This window comes from Bactrocera neohumeralis, chromosome 6, assembly GCF_024586455.1.
Source record: "Bactrocera neohumeralis isolate Rockhampton chromosome 6, APGP_CSIRO_Bneo_wtdbg2-racon-allhic-juicebox.fasta_v2, whole genome shotgun sequence".
NCBI classification, from domain to species: Eukaryota; Metazoa; Arthropoda; class Insecta; order Diptera; family Tephritidae; genus Bactrocera; species Bactrocera neohumeralis.
In genome coordinates, this window is record NC_065923.1 from 42,567,552 (window position 1) to 42,592,899 (window position 25,348).

A 25,348-nucleotide genomic window follows, 5' to 3' on the forward strand; every position below is an offset into this window, starting at 1 on the left:
GCCTATTTTGAAAGTTTTTAAAGAATTGTAACAATTGGTTCTATAAATTTTTTTAAGTCGACTCAGCGCTATTACTTTCCGGACAAATCCTCTATTTTTCAGCTTATAATAGGAGAGAAATACCAGTAAATCTGGTATTTGGCTCTTAGATTCTTGTATTCGCAGAAATTTATTTAATAAGGAGATTTTGTTGACAATTCCCAGATATCAAAGCATTAGTTAACTGGCCGAAAAATCTGTTTTCTAATACGAAGGAACGTGAAATCGAAATTCATAACCCATTTTGTCTGATTAAGTCAAATGCCATGCAATACACAAGCCATAGATGAAGGGCGAGGTATAAAAATAGCTCCCCAGATCAGTTATCGTTCTGCAAGGTGGAACCTTATCCATCTGGCATTGACTCAATAAATTAATACTTAAATTCGCCAGGAAGAACTTGATGCTGTCTTTTGTTCAGTGATTTGTCTTAACTGCTTATCCTGGCCCATAGAATTTAAACAATTAGACGAACGATTACGGCCCAACCTTTAATCCGAAGAAAAATACTTCGCGCTAAATTGTCGATGAGACCAAGAAAAAGAGATCTATGAAGAACTGAGCGCAATGTTTTCATTTCCCAGTGTAGAAGAATGGACGATTGATTCTCAGAACGACTGGATCAAGAAGTGATATAGAAGCAGGAGTGTGATTTTTCTGAAATATCTATAGGAAAAAAGTAGCTTCCAACTAAATGACTATAATTCAGTGTTACATCCCAAATTGTTGGCACAAAGGAAGATGGCAAAGAGTAAAAAGTGCCTAATAATGGCCTAAGTGCGGCCACCTCGGTCTGGCGCTGCTGCGCTTCCCTTTTCAACCAATTAATACGAAAAATAGTTGAACTGCTTAACCAACCTACCAAACATTAGTTCTCAGCAGCTTTTGTTGCACGCTAGGCGAAGGACTAAATATACGTAGCCCAACAAAAATCAGAATGGCGCAAAAGTCAAATGAGACAACATCAATCAAACATAATTAGCAAATCAATCTACTGCATACTAAACAAGAACAATATAAATATTTTTTGTTAGTTTTTGGTGCTTTCTAACTAGCTTCAACAAATTCGTTGCGAATAGTTTATAGAGTCAATGAATCACCAAACAGTTCGAATCCTTTTTCATGTGTATAGTAATACTAACACCAATAGATATATACTTGTATATGAGTAAGCTGTATTGTTGAAAACATTTTATGTACATATAAGTACTATATTAAGCTTTAATGAAACATTTACGGCATCTTATGTTTGTGCTTCACCTGTAGTTCTATTGCCTTACATTTACCAAGCGAAAATAATATCTTGACTTTATATCGCCTTTTCAGTATTGTGTTAGACAAAATTGATGACTTTCTAATGAAAATTAATAGCATTGTTTATTTAAGAACGCACTGAGGTAATAAAATTAGTTCCATGTATGCTTAGCTTTCAAAATACTTGTATTTACATACATGCTTATTTGTACAGCTCTTAGCATTAAGCATATGCTGGCAGTCTGCTGATTCAATTAACCCTCTAGTGCATATGCCTGCCTACAGACGGGGTGTTTTCAAAATCAGATATAAAATATTTCTTTTAATATTAAAATTCGGATTTTTTTTCAAAAGAACGCTTAAAGTTCAACTTACGTAATGGTTTTTTCAGATTGGCAATACTACTTCTAGTTTTGACGTACTGTCAATTTGAAGTGACAGATTAGCACTTTCCCGCCAATTTAATTATTTTTGCAATCAACACAATTTTCTGAACAACAAGAAATATAAATTCTTGTGTCGTTTCAAGTTGAAAAAAATACTTACGGGTGTGGAATTTTGTGCTCTTTATGATAGTGTTCGATTTATAATAAAAAAACTAATAGCAGGTGAGTAAATTCGAAAATATTGAACTCCGCCTTGAGGCGGACTCATGCATTGCGCTGCCTACCTTTTTCCAGTAAAATGAAATATTTGTGATACAATTGAAAATTTTTCTTATTTTATTATTGAATAATAATCAGATATGTCGCGTTATTCTAAGACCCATATGACGGATGAAGAAATTCGACAATATTTCGAAGAGTCGCAATTGGTAACTGATACTTCCGACAATGAATGCGATTTTGATAGTGACGATTCTGATATGGATCCAACCTACTCACTACCGGAAAATGATACGATCATTGATGCAATGCTAAACTCCTCAGAAATGATGCGAAACGCAATCGAATGCAGTTTGAATGTGACAGACTTTGAAGAAAATGCTGAAATAATTGAGCTGCCACCGATTCCTCCATTGCCTGTTTGTGACGTTACTTCTAGTGTATTCTTACCGTCGACAGTGACACGTTCTGTGCACAAAGCATTAGAATCGCAAGAAAAAATCGGAGTCCTACCAGCTGCAAGTGATTTGAGAAACGATATGAGTGCGATAAGATCGATTCTTTGGAAGAAGAAAAAACTTCAGCTGAGTGTTGCAGATTTGGCTTTTCAAGGCCAGGACATGCCGGATTTTTTAAAATGTTTAAAAACACCTTACGACTGCTTTGCATATTTTGTGACCGAAGACTTTCTGAAGGTAATTTCTAATATATAACAGTTTATTAAATTTTTAATAAAAATTTTGCAGGCAATAGCCTTACAGATGAACTTGTATGCCAAGCAAAAAGATATATCTTCAAAGTTTTGTATCGATCACCAAGAGCTGCGTAAGTTTTTGGGAATATTGTTGTTTACGTCTGTTTATCGCTTTCCTAACAGTCGCTCATATTGGGGACAATACGGATTAGATCCGATACGTTTATCCATGACATGCAATCGATTTGAAGAAATTAGAAACCACTTGCATTTCAATAATGATGCGTCTCGTATAGAGAAAGGTCAACCTGGTTATGACCTCTTGTATAAAATAAGGCCGCTAGTAAAACATTTCAACCAACGTTTTTCTTCAGTTCCAATGCGGCAGAGACTTTGCGTTGATGAGCAAATGTGTGCCACGAAAATGAGTGGAAACCCAGTGAGGCAATATATGCCAGCAAAACCTCACAAATGGGGAGCGAAACTATTCGTGATTTGCGATTCCTTTGGATATTCGTATTCCTTTGAAGTTTATTGTGGCGCCGGCGATAACAAAATTTTGCCAAATTGTCCAGATCTTGGTGCTGCATCCAATGTTGTAGTTAGGTTGTCACAAGTCATACCAAACAATGCCAATCATATTATTTACTTTGACAACTTTTATACCTCATTGGGATTGCTATTATATATGAGAAGTCGCGGAATTCACAGTTTAGGTACAGTGCGAGGAAATCGAGTACCAAATATAAAACTTTCCACAGACGCAGAGCTGCAATCAAAAAAAGTAGCACGTGGGTATAATGAAGAATACGTGGGAAGTGTTTTTGGAGTAGACATAAGCAGCGTTTTGTGGTACGACACAAGAGCAGTTCGTCTGTTATCCACCTACGTAGGAACAGATGCAATTGTACATAATGAAAGTTCATATTCCTTAAAGGCAAATCGTTGGGATCGAAAATTGAAACAAAATGTTGAGGTGGATTGTCCAGCTATTGTGAAAGAATACAACCAGCATATGGGTGGTGTGGATTTGGTTGACGGATTGATTGGTCGATACCACATAAAAATGAAAACCAGAAAATGGACAAATAAATTATTTTACCACATGCTGGACGTGAGTATGGTGAATGCATATTGTCTTTATAACCGACTAAATAAGGACGTCCTAAAGTGTAAACTTCCTGACTTCAGATCAGAAGTGGCAGAAACACTTTGTTTGATTGGTTCGACAAAACCTGTAAAACGTGGTCGTCCATCGTCTTTAACACCTCCACCAAAAGCTAAAAAGACGTATCACCTATCAGAAAATATAAGATACGATCAAATAGGACACTGGTGTAAGTTTTTGGACCGCTCAGGCAAAAAAATGTGCAAATTTCGTGGATGCAAATCAGAAACTCAGGCATTTTGCATTAATGTAAAATTAATTTATGCAATTCAACGGCAAAAGATTGTTTTTTCAAATATCACAATAAAGAAGAAATGAAAACATAAATTTATATGAACAATAAGGGTTAATGCATAGGTCCGCCTTGAGGCGGGATTTTTATTTTACCTGTAAAAGGTACACAAATTGACAAATCGAAAAACTAACATCAGATTCGTCTTCACAGACCTGAATATAGTCTAATATAAAAATCACAGTCGAAACAAAAATTCATGCATTAGAGGGTTAAATAATAGTAATATACTTGTATGTATAAATATATATAAATTAACATATCTATAAGCTATAAAAGAATAGAGAACAAAAACAATACATGTAAACAAAAACGGTTTGGAGTTTTTTCAAAAACATTAATTATGAAGTAATGATAAAATCTCATTATAAATAACTCAATATACACATCAATCAAGCATGGCAGTGAGAACCACAATATGTTTTTGAAAGGTCCTATAAAATATTAATATTTCATCTGTACAAAATAATTCTTATTATTACCATAGTTGCCTGCCTGAATACAATTTCTCTCGAGGAATAGAAATTGAGTCGACTAACGCTGGCCGGTTCTCATTTTCCAATTAATATTGACTGCTATGAAGCCATCGCGATTGTAAAACTAAATGTCACTGACATATTTAATAAGTGAGTTATAGCACCTTGAGTAGTTTTCAACTCAAATGTTAAATGAGGAGTGCATCTCCTATTTTCAAAAAAAAACAGCAGGTGCTATTTCGGACTGAGTAGGCAATTGAGAAGTAAAGCATTCTCTCGATAAATACCGACCAAACTATAAAAGTCACTCATCTTCCCATCCCAGTCCTACTATATGGTGCAGAGACATTGACGAACTCTCATAAGTCGACGTTACGAGTTTTCGAGACGAAGGTTCTGCGGAAGATTTATGGTCCTTAGCGCATTAGCTACGGTGAATATCGCATTTGATGGAATGCAAAGATATACGACGACATTGACATAGTTCGGCGAATTAAAAGACAGCGGCTACGCTGGCTAGGTCATGTCGTTCGAATCACCTCAGCTCTGAGAGCATTCGACCCAGTACCCGCCGGGGGAAGCAGAGGAAGAGGAAGACCTCCACTCCATTGGAATGATCAGATGAAGAAGGACCCGGCTACACTTAGAATCTCCAATTGGCGCCAAATAGCGAAAAGGAAAAACGACTGGTGCGCTGTTGTAAATAAAGAAGACGAAGTATAGATGTTAACAGTTTATAAATATAGGGTGAACTATTTCGAGGTTGTCTACTTTTTGGAAAAACCTCAAGTTTAATTTGCAATGGCTATTATCATTCGAAATGTCATTGTTTAGCATTTATTTTTTGAAGATTATCTCTTTCAAATATCGGCCGCGGCTACGTCTCAGATGGTCCATCCGTTGTAAATCGTGGTAAATGTATCCAAAGGCTGAATTGATGGGTTTTTTCAATAAATCCATTGATTGGTACGATGTGTGGCAAGTGGTACCGTTTTGTTGAAGCCAAATGTCGCCAAGATCACGAACATCAAATTCAGGCTTAAAATAGTCGGTTATCATGGCGCGATAACTGTCACCATTGACGGTTACGTTTTCATTGGCATCATTTTTAAACAAATATGAGCCAAGGATTCCACCGGCTCACAAGCCACAGTAAACCGTTTTTTTTTTTCTGGATAAAATGGAAATGGATAAAATGGCAGCTATTGAACCTCTGCAGGTTGCTCTTCGTTCCAAATGCTTGTTTACCTACCCTTTGAACCAGAATCGGTCCCATCGTTGAAAAAAATTAGACGCGTAAACACAAGCAAAGCGATGTCGCTTTGGAAGGTCGAGGGTCTTTAGTGCTTAAACAATTGTATTTTGTACAGTCTCTATTTAAGATCCCGATGTAAAATACGCCAAGCCGTTCCTTGCGTCAGTCTGAGTTGCTGCGAACGGCGTCGAATCGACTATCCACGGTCTTCGTGTACACTTTCAGTTACGACTGCTATATTTTCTTCACTGCGTTCTGGACGTGGTCTATTCGGTCGACTATTATCCAATATAGTTGATGATGCGAATAGTACGCTCAGTAAGCAAATTATGTTGACCATAAGTTGAGCGAAGCGCGCGAAATACATTCTTGCTTAAGTTTAACGACTGATGTGGCAATAAGCATAATCCACAATGGCACCAGGAGCCTTAAATGATTTAAAGTTCGCATAAGCTGTTCTATGCCCTTAATATGCTCTCTTGAAACCGGCACTTAGCAATAGTCGTAAAAGTAATGTAAAAGAAGAAATATATCATATAATTTTTATATATAAAACAATACTTAATGAGTATGGTTATACGAAGACATTTAAATAAACGAGATGTTTATATATATTCATAATAAAATTTATTTGGGCGAATAAATATGTTAATTACTTATTAGCTTATACAAAAATTAAAGTAATAATGGCGCATTGAGGAATACTTATTATTTCTACAAGTTTGCGTATCTATTTGTTTTCAATGTTCAGTTCTCTGACGCCGTTTCATAAAGATAACAATACTACTGTACTGTACATGCATATCCAAAGCCTGCCTTGCTTGTTGCTGGAAGTTTAGCTCACAGGAACTCAGTATATTAACATACGTTGACTGTGAAGTTGCCATAATGTGTATATAACCATTAATAGAGAGCATTTTTTGCACTGACAGTATGAAGTTACTTTGCTATTTTATCCTAATTATGATAAATTGTTATGTATCCGCTTGAGGAAACAATTCATTTTTGCGTTTTTCACCTTTTTGCCTAAAGATTTCGTATTACATGTGCATTAGCGGTAGAAAGGTTTTAGTCAGCATATTTTTTCTTTCTATGAGCAAATATGAAGTCGTTGGAGCTTCATGCTTAGGAGTGTGCACCACCGCGCCGAAAGTCTGAGTTCGATGCCACATTCGTATACGAAGTGTATTTCAGCTGTTAAAATGCTACTCATTAGATGCGCTTTGAAAGTTCCATGGGAAAAAGTTCGGCCAAAATGCCAACATTGGTGGATGTATATATACTTGTACATATATATGTATGAATGTACATGTGTGCTTTTCTATATAAGTAATGCTTTTCTTTATAAAATAATGATGTGTTATATGCTCACGAACAGACAAAAATATTAGATATCATTTTCAGTTTATATTAATGAGATCTCCGCTTCTTTGTTCGTATTTGTTTTGGCTGAAAGTGTACCTTTCTATTTATCGTTGGTAAAAGCTCTTTAAACACGGTGTTTGTATGACTGGTAATTTGATATGGATATGTGATGTTGAATTAACATTATGAAACATAACAATTGTTGTCAGTTCGGTGGCACCGCCCGCCTTTATTTCTATTCCTTACAAGTAATTGTATTCAGGCTATGGCTTTAATTAACCAGAATATACGCCCATAAATTTTGTAAATATATTCTTCTCAATAACTGAAAAATTTGTATTTTTACAAAACTTACAGACATTTTGCATATTCATCATAAAAATGGGGTGGAAAATATGGACCGACATTACAATTCTTAACGGCTCACATAACCTAAAGTACATCTGTACAGTATTCGACTAACCATATAATCCCTTACGAACTAAATAAAGTCAAAATTGATTTCAACCATTTAAGATCAAATTACGCTTATTTAAAAAAAACGTATTTGCACAATGCAATATAAGTCAGCCGAAATATAAAACTCTTCTTCTATCTTTGGCATTAATTAAACCCTTAAATATCAATAAAACAGCTCATAGAATCATATTTGATATAAGTTCGATAAAAAATTTCTTCGTTTTACATAATATAATTAATTATAAAGAGAATAGGGGACAAAAGTTTGCCACGAAGATTGTAATACCTCGTAGGAATCGTCATACATACACACATATCTATTAATTATCATGGGCTGAGGATATTTAGCTTTGTCCATTTTCCTGTCACTCCATCTGTATATAAGCGAACTAGTCTCCCAGTTTTTGGTATAATCATCTGATATTTCGCATATATCCCTTTATCCTCAAAAAGAAGCACATTTGTCGGACCCGTCGATATCGAACTGCTATAGCGTATAGCTGCCATACAAACTGAAAGCTTTATCATTTGACCAGATAGAAGTATTCATAAAATTTCCCACAAAATGTTATCAAATTCGATTGTGCAATCCGGTTTCAAGACCGGAGCATACTCTTGTAGAACCCTCAAAGTGGATCTAATAACCGATGCTCAGAGATACTTAAATTATGGAGGGAACACTTCTCCAGCCTGCTGAATGGCAGTGAACGCAGCAACGCAACACTAGAAAAAGGCGAACCCGATTCCTCAATCGATGACTATGGCGCAGATGTTCCATTGCCCGACCACGAAGAAGTTCGAATAGCAATTACCCATCTGAAGAACAACAAAGCGGCTGGGCCGATGGATTGCCGGCCGAGCTATTCAAACACGGCGGCGAAGAACTGATGAGGAGCATGCATCAGCTTCTTTGTAAAATATGGTCGGACGAAGCTGCTTTTGACAGCAGGAAAAGGAGCTGCATTTATGCCGCGACGTCTAAATTTAGAACCCCTAAAAGTAGTTTTGCTTTCTCCAGATTGGATAAGGAGCAAAGCAAATGGGTATGGTGGTGAACGAGGGGAAGACAAAATATCTGCTGTCATCAAACAAGCATTCGAGCTTTGAAGTCGTAGATAATTTCGTCTAGCTGGGAACCAGTATCAACACTTTCAACAATGTCAGTCTAGAAATCCAACGCTGAATAACTCTTGCCAACAGGTGCTACTTCGGACTTAGTAGGCAATGAAAAGTACACCAAATAACAAACTCTATAAGTCACTCATTATGCCCGTCCTGCTAAATGGTGCAGAGATATGAACGTTGCAACATCTTATGAGTCGACGTTACGAGTTTCGAGAGAAAAGTTCTGTGAAAGATTTATGGTCCTTTGCGCCTTGGCCACGGCTAATATCGCATTCGATGGAACGAGGAGCAGTAGTAGATATACGACGACATTGACATAGTTCAGCGAATTAAAAGACTGCTGCTACGCTGGCTAGGTCATGTTGTCCGAATGGACGAAAACATTTCAGTATCACAGCAAAGATCGGTTATTTGCGCCCACAAGGAGGAGGAGATAGCCTATGTGACCAAAGATGTCTTCCAGTAGCGCTTGGAGCGAACTTATGAGAGCTGTCGATGTCATAAACGTGTTTGGGTAAAGCCACCAACCAGATCGATCATGTTGTGATAGACGGAAGACACATCTACAGTGTCCGCGGTCCGAACATTGACTCGAATCACTATATTGTGTGCCAAGACTCGCAAACGCCTCTGTGCAGCAAAGAACGCACGTCAACAAACACAAGGAAAGTTCGACGTCGAGAAGCTGCAATCACAACAGACAGCCAATCGATTTTCTACTCGACTTGCACTCCAGCTCTCTGAGAGCAATCGTCAACAACTCGGTATAAGGGAACTGTGGAACAGCATTTCAAGCTCCTTACCTACAGCTGCAACCGAAACCATTGATTTTCGGAAAATGCAAAAAAATGACGAGGAGTGCAGTGTTGCAGCGGAAAGAAAACAGACTGGCTACCTCGCAACTTTACGATAGACCACGGCACGTGCGGGATAGGATAGATGCCGGTAGTTGAAGAGAGTAGCGAGACCTTTTTGCAATAACGCCAAAATACAAGTGTATCTAATTGATATACATACATCTCACAACGCGCTGATGGTTTCATGTTTTAATATTCTATTATGTTTAAAGCAATGTATGAATCATAAATGGTCATTATATGCCTGTAAGTACTTAAATTGAAAATTTTCTGTATTTTACGGAATTTTAGACGAAATATCAATGAAATCAAATATTCTATCTTCCATGACTGAGCATGGCTGATAACTTTGTGTTGAAATTATATGCGTCTGAGGTTTTCTGAAATTTAATTTATTTGAAACCCTTCCGAAAATAACTATAACAATCACCAAAACCAACTTAATATTGTAAATACAACATTGAATTATTTTATTCCACTTCTAACGAAATACTGTTACCCCCAAGAGTTAGTTTCTTAGGTTTTTAAAAAGGCTGAGCTTCCTTCCGCATTCGAATAAATCTTCCATTAGCAGCACATTAAAGCAATAAAAAGATAATAAATATTCAATCAGACAACATTTGAAACTTTTATTGGTGTTTTTTGACGAATATTTAAATTCAATCACCATTCCTTTTTCGATAAGGTCCTTACTTTACCAGAAATTTTGATGATAGAATCGAAGGCATAATGCAGAATATGTACTCAAATACTAACACACATACTATATATATACTTCATAAATACTACATACCAGTAGTCACAGCACTCAATTTTCGAGCAACCAAAGTCGTTTTTCGACCATTTTAAGCTAAGCAGTGGTTAGCGATAAATGTGGGGAATATGCAAATGATGGAAGCAAAACCATTTTCATAACAATAGCACTGCTAAAATGATTTTAATGTCGCACTTAAGATTTACATTATATTATATTCAGTAACTGAGATATTTAAAATTCGTAGTCTTTTTTGGCAAAAGCACTTTTCACAATTTACTTAGCCATGTTAGGAGAAAACTTCATACAAATAAAAAAATGGTAACTTTGCAATACTTTCGTGCTTATTTAATATTTTATCTTAAGTCCTTTACTTCTTTTCCACACACATGCTTTATTCGTTGTCTATGTCTTAACACCAAATACACCGCGCCAGTCCTGACCTTAAATATTGACTATGTCTGAATTTCTTTTCTGAAACTTTTATATGACTCTTATACCGAAAACTAAAATCAATTAATTTGATATCTTATTTAGATCTTGAATCTACAAAAAAAAAAATATATGTTTTTATTACATATACCTTTTTCTATGCTATTGTTATATTATTATTTAGATATAATGTATTCTACCAATTTATGTGGCAACTCTCTTATTACCGAATTTACAAGTGTGTTTTTTATGGCATCGATAGATCTTTTATTTATTTTTTTAGTGTACATTCTCTTGCTTTGTTTTCGGGGGATTCCCCTTTTTATAGGAGAATAACAGAAATTACACCGAAATAGATGCTAAATTTAGTGTTGATGTCACTGATCAAATGGCCCGAAAATATAGTGTTAAATCTGGTTCTGCAAGGTGGCCACTGCAAGCAACTTTTTTTACATTTTAATCTTAGATTTTGCCTTACTAAATGTCTGAATTTTATATAAAAATACAACAGGAAAAAATATTTTAAGGAAGGATTGTTTATTTCGTTTGGTTGAAGAGCACACTTTTGACTATCAGTCAAGTCAAGAGATAACAAGTGAAGCTGACTTCACTGACTTCATAAATAATGTCAAATAGGTTTTTGCAACAACAATAAAACAACAATAATTTGCGAAATATGTTTGTGGAAAATGCACCGAAAAAAATTTCATATATGTAAAATATTTGAAAATTCTTAATTATTTTAAATAAAAAAAAATTAAAATTACAGGTCACGAATTTCTATTAATTTATTATTTTATCAAAACTGTTTATGAATTCTTTAAAACATTTAAAATTTATACACTCAAAACGTTTCTTTTGTATAAATTGGTGTAAAAATTTCTTGGTAAATCATAAAAAACATAGATTCTTCAACGGTAAAGAGTAACAAGTAAGGAAGGACTAAGTTTGGATGCAACCGAACATTTTATACTCTTACAACTTGCAAGAATTAAAGACAGGGAAGAACCAATCATATAGAGTAAAGTCAGCCGGATGGTCGAAAATCCAGATATTAGTTATATAGGAGCTAGGCAAAGTTTTCGCTCAAATTTATCAATTTTCATTGGGATAACTCACATATTGACCGATGCGGTACAAAGTCACCTGGAAGTTCGAAAATATTTATATTGAGTATATTTAAGTAAGTATATGCTGGCTAAGGGAATTATGGGTCCGATTCAACCCATTTTTGGCATACTGACATACCATTATAACAGAAGGATTAACCCTTAATTGCAGTTTTACAGTACAAAAAATTATGTAAAATATTATTTTTTAAACAAAAGGATCTTTAAAAAATATTTATAATATAGCATAAACATTTTTCTTTGACTTTACAAAATTTCATCGATTTATCTCAATTAGTTTATGAGAAAATAATTATACAATTTTATCTTCTTCTAAATTTCCACCTTCAATAACTTAAAAAAAAGAATTTTAAAGAAATTTTTATATCACGGGGTATGCGTCTGGTCCCTTTAATAATGAACTGCTAATTTTCAAAATCGGAGATTTTTCGAAACTTTCACGGACCACTTGACATGGTTTGACCCAGTTGTAGACACCACACATTGACCGTCATTTTGAATCAAAAGTCAACTATAGGTACCGGGTTCTAAGTATTGGGTACCTAGGGGCTTGAACAGTTTTTATTGGATTCATAGCCGATTTAATGGCTCTTCCACTGCCCGGACGACTCTCAAAATTTAAGGATTTTCGGATAATGAAACTGCCATCCAGCGAGACGAAGTCCTCAATTTATTTGCATCTATCACAATCTTCGCAGCTTAGTTTCGGATATATCTAAAGTAGATATTGTGGCTCCATTGCCGAAAGATTTGCCATCGAAGAAACGGAAGGCAAAAACTAGTGAAGATGTTCTCAAACCAGACGAGGAACCAGGTCAATCTTCCTCAGGATCAACACGTAAAAAGATCTCAAGGAAAACGACAACAAAGAAAAATACATAAACTACTCAGCATTATTATTTTTGGCCCATAATACGTTTTTCTAGTGTATAATCATGTCTTTATAGCTTATAATTCAATGTATTTTGTTCATTACAAAAAAATTATATTTTTTCGTATTTTTACTCTCCTTTCTCTATATTTTTAGGGAACTTCCAAACAAGTTATGACTTTTTGGATTCGATCACGTGAAAAAGCATCTCATCTTCCATCCGAATCAACTAAAAAGTGAAAATTGATTTTTTGACACCTAAGCCCCCTTTCCGTAGACCAGGTCACATATATGTATTTAGTATATGTAATAGGGTGTTCCATTTTGAGGCAACCTTTTTTTCAACTGAAAAACAGGCTCAAAACTTTCGAAATGTGTAATAAAAAGCCACTCAAAAGATGAGCTCTTAATATTAATATTAAGAGGTGCCTCTTTAAAATTTTCTGTTTTCCATATAAATTACATGGAAAAAAATCATTTTTTTTGTGGTGGTTATTGTGCGGAGGTTATTATATGTGCACGCGATGGCTGCCAGTTGGGATGGTAAACTCGATTCGGATTCTACTCGAGAATCGAGTTTTCTCGTAAAATAATCGATTTTTCGATTGTCAAGAATCGATTCTTAGTCGACTTCGACTACTGAAGATCGATTCTGAAAAATCGATCATTTTACGAGAAAACTCGATTTTCGAGTAGAATCGGAATCGAGTTTACCATCCCTACTGGCAGCCATCGCTTGCACATATAATAACCTCCGCACAATAACCACCACAAAAAAAATTATTTTTTTCCATGTAATTTATATGGAAAACAGAAAATTTGAAACAGGCACCTCTTAATATTAATATTAAGAGCTCATCTTTTGAGTGACTTTTTTTACACATTTCGTTAAAAAAAAAGGTTGCCTCAAAATGGCACACCCTAATATGTATATAATCCTATATCTATCTTGATTAATTTTAGGTGATACGTACAACCGTTAGGTGAACAAAACTACTCGTATAATAGTATGTAGCAACTGGTTGCAAGAGTATAAAAATATTTTATTGTTTAATATACATAAACAAAATCTAATAGTTGATCAATTTTGCAATTTTGGGCCAGTATTTTTATAGGTCCACATAATAAAGTTCTACTACCACCACTCAGTGCGATTTTAACCAATTTTTCAGCTGTCGCAAAGCGTAAAGAAAATCTTCATCACTTGTCGTATAGTCTCGTGCTGACATAGGTATAACTTTATTATTTTTTACTTTTATGTGTCGTTCTTGTACACTTTGCTACGTCACCATGCAAATTAAAAATGTCGTTTGATCCAGCGGTAACTACGCAAGCATTAGTTGCTTTTGACAGTTTAAGAATTGCAGGTGAGTTTGGCCGTTAGAAAAAACAAGAATAATGGAATGAACAAAAAGATCAAATACAGAACTCAGAGCTTAAAGCTGTTTTAAACAAAAAGTTGCTGAAAATATTAAAACTACTTAAATTTATACATACCATATACATACTTGTATATTTCGGTAAAACTAACTGAAACCAAAAGCAAAATTGGCAACACTTCGAGGTTCCCTACATTTTTAAAGAAAAAACATAAAAAAATCAAAGTGAAATATTATTATCATTCGAAGAAACATTTTTTGGTATTTAAATTTTGACCGCGACTACGTCTCAGATGGTCCATCCATTGAGTCCAATTATCGATGACTCGGTGGTAACTTGGGAATGACACGCGTGATATTTTGCTCTCGAAGCAGAAAAGTACGTATATAACGGTGTGATATAACACGATCTGTGTGGCCAATCGGCAGGCCCGAAACGTGAAATTATCTGCTTACCGAAGTGTACTTGATTGATGCGATGTGTGGAAAGTGGAGACGTCTTATTGAATCCAAATGTTACCGAGATCCCGAGCTACAATTTCAGACATCAAATAGTCGGTTATCATGGCGCGATAATGTTTGACATTGACGATTACGTTCCCAGCGGCATCATTTTTGAAGAAATATGGACCGATGATGTTTTTTTTTTGGATGAAATGGCAGTTCCTTTATTATTTCTGGTTGTTCTTTTCTTGTTTACATACCCATTGAGTCAGAAAAGAGTCTCATCGCTGAACACAATTTGGCGTCGTATAGAGCCCATAGAGCGAAGCGATGTCGCTTGGAAAGGCTTTAGTTCTTGCACAAGCTGTATTTTGTACGGTTTCAATTTAAGACCTCGACGTAAAATGGGCCAAGTTGTTTCATACGTCAGTCGCAATTGCTGCGGAACCGTCACGACTCTCAACGTGCTTCGTGTACACTCTAAGCGACGGCTGATATATTTTCTGCACTGCTTGCTGGACTTGGTCTATTTGGTTGAATATCATTAAGGGGGTATACTACTCTAGAATTTTGAAAAATTGGATTTTTTCGTAAAAAATGATTTTTATTTTCAGGCAGTCGCCATTTTTTCAAAAAAAATTGTTTCGTGTTCCCTGAAATGGGGAATTTAACAGCATCCTTACTGATTAAGAATTTCTTTTGATTTTTTTTTCAGACCACCAGGAGAGTCAGGATCAATGTTACCAAGATGCGCCATTTTTTACACCTGTATCTCACCCCTCCCCCCTCTAATTATTTTAATTTTTAATATTTTTTTCTATAATTTTTTTTATATATTCTTAAGATATCAATAAAAACACCATAAAAAAATGGATACTAAAAATATTAATTGCCTTTTTTTACGACACTTTAAAAATTACCTGAAATTCATGCTTCTAGAGTAGAATACCCCCTTAAATAATGAATGCTGGGTCTCAAGATAGTGTGGTGGCCTCGGTAGGCTGGTTGTTTTGACCATAAGTTAATCGAAGTCCGCGAAACACATTCTTTACAGAAAGTGAATTTTCATAAGTTGAACGATTTGATAACGTTGTTCAGGAGTAAGTCTTTCCATGATGAAATGCCAAATAAAACTGAATTAAAATTACATTGCAGCTTGACACGATCTGTAAAAAAAAGCTATTGAAATCCTTTACATGGATCAACCGCTAAAGTGAATTTTAACAGAAAATTACAGCCATTTTTGACTAAAAAAATCATTATGAAGGAAGGGTCGACTGATGAGTTAATAGAAAATAGTAATACTTTTTTAGGTCAAAAGCTTTTAAATTTTGCTCACAAAGTAATCGTTATATTTTGATTTTTTCGCTTACTCTTCAACTCCTATTTGTAAGAGGTATTTAAAGCTCACCCCTTAGCTATTATTTTATGAGCGATAAAGTTGCGAAATAATTATTAGATTATAAGGGAAAAATAGAATTCAAATATATTGAATATATGTATATTCATATAAATTGAACAATAATTATTAAACTTATTTTTTTTGAATATTTCTTCATAACTCTTACATAAAGAGCAAATTTAAGCTTCAATGCTCTGCAAGTGCATCAATAACTTTTTGTCTTTAATGTTTCCAAAGGGTTTTTAAGCTTTGTTGTCTAAAAGAGCACTTAAAGACAGTTGCTAAGCAAAACTAATCTAATATCCCTTTCAATATAAAAATATATAAATGGTTCATATTAACCGTGACTTTATAGTAAAGAAAAACAAATGTGTATATTTACAAAAATTTATTACTTACTTTCGTTCGCAATTTTTCTCCAAATTTTCTGAATATTTCATATTATTTTCATATTTCAAATATTATGTGACTTTTGCTGACAGAAAAGGAATAAGAAAATAAAACATATAAAATTTTAATGGAACAAGTCAGTGAAAGCCGTTTCTGTATTTTTCAGTTTAAATGAATTCCCTTTGCAGTCGCCCTTTGGCGGCGACAATTGGGAACACAAAAATGCAAAACAAAATACCCGTCCACTTCTGAATATGGAAGAAACAAAAAACAAAAAATTAAAAACTCCAGCTGTGAACAACTTATGGGCGGAGGGAATTTTTTAATCTGTATGCTAATGTCACACAGAGGAGGAAAGTCTGCAACAGCAGAGAAATGGGCGAAAAATTGTAGTTGAAAAGCCAACGCAAGTGGATTCATGCAGATGAGCTATGTGCTGTACAAATCCCGTTGTATTGTGTTTTGTACACATGCAACGTGTTTCACAGAGTATGAAAGTTTCATTCACCCAAAGGTGCCGTTAACTACACAAAAAGCCACCCAGAAGCAGCGTTATTTGAAAAAAAAATTGAAGTGGTATAACTCTATTACTAAATAATATACCGTATACGACTCAACATTGGTACAAAGGATATCGCTTAAACTACGAAAATATTCCAACGTTTTCCACCTCTTTTGTACTAGTTTCCTTTCCTAAGAATGTCATGTTCGAAACTATAGAAATAGCGGTACCTTTCTATCTAACGCTAGAAACTTGAAATTATTTTAAAAGCGATGATACAGAACAATATTGTGTATACCGGCTTTAAACTTGATTCCAGCGCTATTTGAGAGATTTCAAACAAATGTGTTCAAGATATTATCCGTATCTGTTTCGAATGCTACAAGTACTTAAGGAGAGATAAATAAAGCGTTAATAAAGTTTATTGTGTCTCCTGACATGTGGCAAATCTGATAAAAATGGATGTAGTCCTTACAGCTTCTCCAGACTTCCTTACAGCATCCTCAGCTATCATATATCACTTAACCTTCTCCATTCTTTTTAACTTCATACTGCCCACATCAGTAAATAAAAATGTTAGATATCTTAGGAAAATTTCTATGAATATAATTTCTTATACCACAACGTATCTAATTTGGTGCCGAAAATGGATGGTCCACAATGCTGAATTTATTTTATGTATTGCTTTTTGATATAATTTAACCGAATATAGTCTTTCCATTTCAGCATGAATGCACACACTTAAAATTATTTTGTCAACATAAATCAATCATCAGATATGTAAATATATAAAGAATTGTTAACACTTTGTATAGTGCAGTATGTCAAAGAAAACGAAATTAATTCTTAGAGATTGCATTGAAGCTATCATCTTCTTATTCATTGGAGATTCCAAGTGTAGCCAGGTCCTTCTCCACCTGGTCCTTCCAACGGAGTAGAGGTCTTCTTCTTCCTTTGCTTCACCAGGCAGGTACTGCGTCGAATACTCTCAGAGCTGGAGTGTTTTCATCTAGTGACATGACCTAGCCAACGTAGCCGCTGTCTCTTAATTCGCTGAAACTTGTCAATGTCGTCGTATATCTCGTACAGCTCATCGTTCCGTCGACTGTGGTATTCGCCATTACCAATACCGTTACGCAAAGAACTATAAATCTTAACCAGAACCTTTCTCTCGAAAACTCGTAACGCCGACTCAATAGATGCATATAGCAGGACGGGAATGATTAGAGAGAACTTTATTTATCAATTGCCTACTCAGTTGGCAAAAGTTGTTCTGCGTTGGATTTCGAGGCGGACGTTGTTGTTTGTGTTGATGCTGGTTCTAAGATAGACGAAATTATCTACGGATTCTAAGTTATGACTTCATCAGTGGCATGTGAGCCATCGTACCATCTGTTCTTTTGCATTCACTGAAAACCAATGAAAGGTTTCCTTTGCAGCTGTACAAAAGAAGCTTGAGTGCCCTCAGATAACAAGAGAGTAAGTCGAGTAGAAAATCGTTCGACTATCTGTTGTGATTGCAGCTTTTCGATGTCGAACCTTCCTTGTGTTTGTTGACGTACGTTTTTTGCTGCACAAGGCTAGAACCTAGAAGCGTACGCTCGTCTAAAACATTGTAGATAATCCATCTAGTTGGTAGTTTTTCGATCCGGAGACATCCTGGTAGATTGATGAATTTTGTTATGCTGGAATCTAGCATCAACTTATTTGGTTACGCTCGAAGCGCTCATAGAAAACATCTTTGGTCACATCGTCCGTTTCTCTTTCAAATCAGCGATAAGTTAAAATACTTCGCTTTGATTCACACCAAACTTGCGCTCATGAGGATATCAACCAACTGGCCAGCGGCATCTTCCCAATTAAGAGACCGAGCATTTTATTTACTCGTATCCGGGGTTATTCTGCCCTTTGCTTTGTGGGTATTTTTACGTGCCGGATCCCAAATCCAGCGCAAAACCCGGGGAAAGAAGTTTCGTCTTCTCACTTTAGCTCGCCTTCAAACGGATTTTTTTTGGCTACCAAGGGGATACTTGATCTAAGATTGGATGTCATGCGCTACTTGAGTCACATGTGAAAGAATCGGTTCTGACCACCCCCAAGTGAATGGCGCACTGAGAACTTTCCTCACTTGCGTGAATTTCTACACATGGTTCCATCCTACATCCATTGAAGCTGTCTTGTTTGTATCTAATTAGTTGAAATGGCGTAATAAACATAAAATTGAGTAGTTTTATTTTATAACAAATATGGAAAATTAATTAATATGTTAGCGTTATGTTCAAGATATATATAAAATACATTCATCTCGCCCTTTTACTTCTCAAATAAACTTTTCATGGTCTAGGTCCCATAGAATTTACTATGCCTCATCATTAACTAGCATGTTTGTTGATAGAAGTTACACATAGTTCCACTTATTATCCACTTTCTGGTTCTCTTTATTATATTGTCCAATTAAGTAAGCTGTAGTTTACTTCAAAGTTGCTTTTATTTTTCTTGAAACGAAATGCACCGATGCACCTGCAGAGAAAAGTTGTGCATGTGAAATGCTATAAAGTGTGTTTGAAGTTTTTATGCGGAACTTAAATTGATGCTACAAAGTTGCTGCCAAGAAGATTCATTGCAAAACTTAAATTGACACCTGTAGGATTGGAAAGTTTCCAGAAAATTGAAAAAGTAAAGGTATTTGAAAATTATAAATTGCACCACGCTGGTTGTTATTATTGCTACTTTCTGTAATATCATTCTTACTTATAGTATTACAAAAAAACTTAAATTATTATTGCAAACCAAGGAAATATAGTAAAACAGATATCGCGAATGGCAGATATTTCGCTGTACAAATCAATTCAGGTCACAGAGTTTAAATTCGGCAAACGTTCTGAATTATAATAGACTCTGAGAATAACTCTTGTAACAAAATCAACCAGTTTCTATCTATCTATATCATTCAAAATGGAGATATATTTCTATACGCATGACATTTGTATGTCATTACCCGTCAGTCAAAGTGTAGTTTGCTGTGCGAATTGTTTTGAAGGATATGACGGTGATCGATTCACGAGGTGTGTGTCAGTCAAAGCAAGTTTAAATTTGCAAAACCTTCTCTTCGAATGTGTACACCGCAAATAGTAATTTAGTCGTATATCCATTACAGGAGAATATTACGATTTTATAGAGAATATGGTAAGAGAATATATGTATATATTGTATGACAAAAATTCTGGTAAAAATCTTCAATCAATAAAAGAATAGGCAAATGATCTATTAATGCTTTATCGTAATTTATTTCTAAATTGAAGCTGCAAATTCTAAGTTAACACCCAAAACAATGAGTAATTGTAAATCTGATTAGAACTTGTTCGGTAGAATATTAAAATTTTCTTGTTAAATTAAGGACATTTCAACATAAAGTTGAAGACTTATTTACTTTCAGTCTAGAAAACTAAAAATGTGCATACATACATGGATAAATTTAAAATTTTTATGACTTTACAAAAGTAAAAGTATGCTAGAATTATGGGGTATGTTTCCTACAGGAAATTTTTATGACTTCTGCTTATGCCTTGTAACGCCTTTTTTACTGTCATTTATTTTACGACTCTAAATTTTATAGCTTATGAGAATCACTCCACAAAATGTCCTCATATATCTTTCACAAGCTTTTCACATTTTCTCACATTTTACTATTATGGCTAATTTACTAAAAGTGGCTACTTATATTCAACTTTAAAAGTATTTTAGAATAGCTACCTTAAGAGTGTTTTATAAAGTAAATAGCAAAAGCTTTCAGTATTTTAGCGCAATCGTCCTCAGACAATGAAACAGATGTGAAAGTTTAAAATTATTGTTGAAATTGTACAATATCACAACAATTTACTTTGCCTTTTAAAAGTAGTAACTACATGTATCTATGTACTATGTGATATACATATGTATATCTAGGTATAAACTTTGTCACCGAAACCCAGTTTATGTATACAAATTAATACCAAATCGAACGAATGAAGTTCAAAAACGAATGTCTGTGCCAATGGTCGTGTCTAAGTAATTGGAACAGAACCGGATTTTTATCCGGCCAAGGACTGTCAACTTAAAAATCAGCAAAGAAATGTGTGCATTTTCCTTATTGAGTATTATTTCTAATTTGAGGCATTTATAATGTTAATTTTTGGCAGTATAGAAAGTATCGTTTAAGTTGCTTTAATAAGGTCTCATATAATACCTTGTGTCAATTCAACTCGATAACTTTAATGTTGCCTTTATACAAGCTGCGCTCCAAAGTAAACAAGACTTTTGAATCTAGCGCCCCTCGTTGGCGCCATCTATACGTCGACTGGTGCGTTAGAATTTGCTTCTTTATCGATTGTTCAGTGAGAATTTCATGACATTTCATTGATTGGAAGTGCAGTTATTTCGTTTTAAGTGTCAGTATGTATGTGTTATCGGTGCGAAAATGAGCTTCGAACAAAGAGCCAACATTAAATTTTGTTTTAAAATTGGTAAAACTTTTACCGAAACGTTTCAATTGATGAAACAAGTCTATGGCGATGATTGCCTATCCAGTAGCAGAGTGCACGAGTGGTTTCAACGTTTTCAAAGTGGTCGTGAGAACATAAATGACGATCAACATGTGGCCCAATCAAAATCCGTGATCACCGGAAATTCCGTTGAAACTGTGAGCGAATTCATCAAAAATCAGCCGAAGTCATCATTAGAATTCATGGAAATGGAATTAAAAATCTTCAAAACATCGATTTATCGCATTTTGACCGAATATTTGGGCTTACGAAAGTGTGTGCACCGTTTGTTTCGCACAAATTGACTGACGACCAAATATTGCTCTCATCGATTGACGCTTGTGACCGATTATTTGACCAAAAATCACATTTTAACCATTAACCACTCCCCGTATTCACCTGATATGGTACCGTGCGACTTCTTCCTTTTCGGAAAAATACATTTGCCCATGAAAGGAAAGCATTATGCAGACGTAGAGGCCATTCAAAAGATTTGCACCGGCATACTGGCGGCCATACCAGCCAACGAGCTAAAACACTCATTCGACATTCTTTTGGACAGTGCAAAAAGCTGTAATGAAGAAGAAAGAGACTGTTTTGAATAAAATAAATTGATTTTGCCGAAAAAACTATTTGTTTTGTTTTTTGTTTTTAAAGTCCTGTTTACTTGTATGTAGGTTGAGTGGATGTCTTGCGACGCACCTAGGGTTTTAAGGGGCTTATTGTGAAACCCCTGGAACTTAAATCGCCTCACACTAATATGACCCATCTGAACCACTCTATATGCCGTTCATGCCACGTTTGTTCGCTTGTTGTGAAAGTGGTCTGATGCATATAAATTACGTCGTTTTGATGTTGCCTGTTCACTCTAGTTCATCACAGTTACAGTTACTAGCTTTATCACCATGTCCTGGAACCCATTGTAGGTTTGTTAAGAAACGGAATGTTAGATGTACTAAGAAATCAAGGCAGCCTTTCTCTATCTTGAATGAAACCTTTAGCAACTTTAGTGATATCAAAGCCGCTTGGTTTTCTGTTGATGATGCTCTCAATATGTAATGCAATGTTATACTAGCTTAATTAATATAAGTGAAAGAAAAGAGATATATTTATTTTCGTACTCTTCAAATATAAATACACAAATGGTACAAAACTTTATCGTTAATATATCAAACGGTTTTTTATCAATTACCACAAACTCCCGAAATTCGGCCCTCTAGATTAGATTATGCTCTTAGGATATGTAAATGAACTTAATATTAATTTTAAAAAATATGCTTTAAATCGAATGAAAGATTTAATCTGAGTGTAAACCTTTATATTTATGTATATGTGTGTTCTGAACTGATTTATTTTCCATAAATAAAATATATTTTTGTTATATTTTATTAAATGTTTTTCTTGTTTATAAAATTGTCGTAGAATGTTGCGCATACGACATTCTATAACTTGAATTAAAATTACTTGGGTTTATTCATTTTGTGTTTATTATGCATATATGACATATTTTAAATCGTTATTTAATAATATATTTAGGTAGTTAGGAGGTAGGATAGCGGATAAACTATAACATTCATCTCAAGTTCTTAAGCAGTTTCCTCTTTGGTCTTATAATCATTTTTATACAAGCTTATCTTAAAGTGCTCTCGCTTAACTTCTTTCATTTTCTTTTCTGCTGTCCCCGAACACGAACCTAACATACTTGTCATATCTATTTGTTACACTAAACTACTGTGATATTGCAAATCTCACAAAAAGTGAGTGTGATAGTTAATATTTTTTCTTAAATTTAAATATTCCTTACATTTAAGTCATAGTCTGGTCATAGTCATAGTCTACACGTATGTATGTATAAGTGCTTACATTGTTACATTCTGTAAAGTACATGGATTTTCGTGTGTAATTTGTGTGTGCTGAAATGTCTGCACTGGCCAGTCCTCCATTCTACTTCGGCTACGATGTGGACGCTAGTTAAATCTATAATCTATGGCACTTATGCTGTCCGGTGTTACGAAAATGAAAATTATTATCATTTTTAATCCTATGAATGCACTTTGTTCTATTTAGCGACTAACGTAAGTAGCAGATTATAGCTCTGTTGGCCTTGGTGCCTCGCAATGACAACGTGAAAGGCACCTATTGGCTGCCTATGTGAAAGAAGGAACAGAAGGAGCAAAAGGAGCAAAAGCCTGGCATTGTTTTGTAGATTTTGTCGGAATGTGTTGAAAATTTTTATATATTTTGAAAAGGAATGTTGTAGCATTTAAGGAGGCATTGGTGTATATGACACTGGATAGTGTGTAAATTATTGTTGAATGTATAATGCTTTTGGGTAATATTGTATTTTATTTATATTTATTTTATTATAATTATTCATAAATATTCAGTACTATATATATTTTCCCAATTTATGTATTAAAATTTTATTATACTAAAATGGTGTTGCACATGTTTGTAATGATTGTATGGGAAATATGTACAATGAATACGGGCGGAATTTTACAGTACCCACGATCGGAATATATTGTACAATATTCAGTTAGCAGATATGTCAAACCAGAAATGGGTCATAAGGCTAAGGGTATGAGAAGTTTTAAACTTTTTGTAAATTGAACTTGTTCTCACCATTAATTATAATAGCATAATAGGTTTGTTCAACTAATCGTTGTTTGTGTCAATTCAGAATAATTCAGGTACATTGATCAGTGACTGTCTGTCTGTTGATCTGTGAAATTGATAACTTCAGTAAAAATGAAGATATCATGATAAAACTTCGTACACGTATTCCTTGGTCTTCCATGGTGGTTGGTATTGTAGATTGGCGGTACAGGGGATAAAAGTAGCGAGGGCCTCCTATGGGCTCAAAAAGTGCCTCGACTTCGTAAATGGTTTACTGTACATATCTTCTAAACCGCCGAGGGCAAATCAGCAAAATGAGCTAGGGAAAAGTAATTTCTTCATATATTCATATACTATGAAAATGTGTGAACGTGTTGAAAACTCACTTAAACTATCAGAGCTCGACAATCTTAATGAAAACATATGAAAATATGTGGTTGAGCAATCAGTTTAATGTTATCATAAATTTATGTACACAGTGACAATAAAGTACTCGGAAATTGTAAACAAACCGTAAAATATTTAATTATTACATTTATGCCAACATTTTTTCCAGTCCTCGAAACACCTTTCATAAGCACTTCTTGGGATGGCCTTCTACTCTTTCAGCGAATTTTGTTTTATCTCTTCGATCGACTGCAAACGAGCTCCACGAAGCGGCAATTTCAGTTTGGGGAACAAAAAAGAATCACACGGAAGAAAATCTGGTAAATACGGCGGTTAATCGATGCGATTCATTACGTTTTTGGCTTTAAATTCGATCACAATCGTGGCTCGATGCGATGGTGCTTTATTATTGGGTAAAATCCATTGATTGTTCTTTTTCAATTCCGTCTGTTTTCAAAGGATATTTTCACGCAACAAATTGATGATGCACCAAACTACGAATAGCGAAAAAACAATGCTTATTACCTTTATTTTTGAGCGGTTTTAGCGCAGCGTTTTTGGTTTCGAGTCGTTTTTTTCCCACCATTCCGATGATTGTTGACTTGCTTGCATGTCTAACTCATAAACCCCCGTGTCATCGGCAGTTATAATGCCTTTCAGAATGTGCTATCAGAATTCGCACGATCAAGCTTGTCCAAAGAGATTTGTTTACGGTAATCTTTTTGAAAAAAAAAATCAGCTTTATTGGGACGAGTTGAGCAAGAACGCGTTTCGTACACAAAATATCCACCAAACTCATTCGAACAGACTCGCGAGATGTCGAGCTCTCTTGCCATTTCTTTAACGCTTGCTTGATGATTTTCAGGCACCATATCTTTCACTTTTTAAATCTTTTCATCAGTTGAAGATGTCGAAGGTCGTCCTTAACA

General features: G+C 34.9%; 1 pseudogene; it reads left to right on the plus strand.

Moving 5' to 3' along the window:
* The first annotated feature begins 2,062 nt into the window (after positions 1–2,062).
* LOC126762781 (uncharacterized) overlaps positions 2,063–25,348 on the plus strand; it is a 151,175-nt pseudogene continuing 127,889 nt past the window's right edge.